Raw genomic sequence first — 1631 nt, 5'->3', positions numbered from 1 at the left:
ATATAAATATAAATATAAAATAATTAAAATAGTAACTAATTAAAGAACGGACAGCCTGGTTGCATATAATGCAACTCTCTTGTTAGATGGCATGAGTTTGAACCATCTTGCATGCATTTTTTCATATTATCCAATATTCACCTAAGGACCTACAGAATGGTGGGAGCACCGTAGGACCCGGCCGGTTCACCGATTTGTATTGAACTGACCGATTTTGGTTGGTTTGTGACGAACCGGCCGATTTTTAACGGTTTAATTGCGTATACGATCTAAACGTCTAATCAAATTGTCCAGATTATTAATTTTTCGGTCGAACCGACCGGTCCGGTCCGGTCCGGTTTTGACAACATTGGTATAAACTAACAACTTTAGTTGATCAATTAAACAACTCTTTTAAAAAAATATTCTCAAACTAATAATATATTTTATTGATCTCAACTTAATTCGCAAAATAATTTTATTCTTATATTATATTTGTAAATTTTTACTATGATATAATAATTAATAATATATACCTTATGCCCATTATAGACTATCTTAAGAATACTTTGAGTTCTTTTCTCTTTGTATGGGCCAGCAAAATGCATTCTCAATAGATAATGTTATTGGCTGGCTCATCCCTTTAAAGCCACACATGCACATTATGTCAATCTATCAGACAAAGGATCACAATGGAATGCTTACCTCTACCAAAACCTACTACATCACGGTGCCGTTACAACTCTTCCATGCAACTCCTTTTGTGTATATCAGTATATCCACATAATGCATATTCCCCTATATTTAAACTGATAACTTTTTTATATTAAATCTGAATGACTCTAAACCATAGCATTTCAAATTTCTAAAAAAGAACAGGGTATACTTAAAATACCCGAAATGCTTCCTATAATATATAGAATAATAGATTTTATTAATAGATGATATGACTGAGATATATGATTAGTTAGTTAAGAAATCATGTGCTTTATTGGATACATCTAAGCTTATTTTACAAAATTCAAGTTCAACTGGATTTTTCCAGTCCTTGTTATCCATACCCGTTACAATAATGAGAAGACAAATCTTAATGCATGATTGTTGAACGTTCATTATATGTACATCTTATCTACTACGAGAAGAAGAAGATAGATGACATATAATAAAAAGGTAATCCAATCCTTGATCATTAGAGGATGATAATAATCTAATCCTAGCTAGGTCTAAATCCCAATCATGTGATGATGAGGTCAAGGGGTTTGACGTCCGGTCTTTAATTTAAACATGCGCTGTGGGGCAACTTAATGACTTATGTATCGCTACCTGGTTTGTTGGTGTTCATGTCAATCCAAAACTGGAAAGAATATTCCATCCAAATTTTCAAAGCAAATTCAGACACGAGATAAAGAATATGTTTTTCGGGCAATGCTACTAGTTTGGATCATTGACTTTCAAAGTTATTGTGGGATACGCTTTATTTAATGCGTTTTTGGGGATTGAAAGAAGTCTGAAGAATATTTTATTTTTTAATATGTAATTGTTTAAATTTTATTTAAACATTTATTGTTAAGATTTTTTATTTAAATAAATAAATTAATTATAATAATTATCGAAATAAATAATTTAAAAAATATTTACCCAAATAAATATTT

The sequence above is a fragment of the Arachis ipaensis genome, chromosome B03, assembly GCF_000816755.2.
Source record: "Arachis ipaensis cultivar K30076 chromosome B03, Araip1.1, whole genome shotgun sequence".
NCBI classification, from domain to species: domain Eukaryota; kingdom Viridiplantae; phylum Streptophyta; class Magnoliopsida; order Fabales; family Fabaceae; genus Arachis; species Arachis ipaensis.
The sequence above is the reverse complement of the archived record's forward strand: the minus strand, read 5'-3'. Positions refer to the sequence as shown.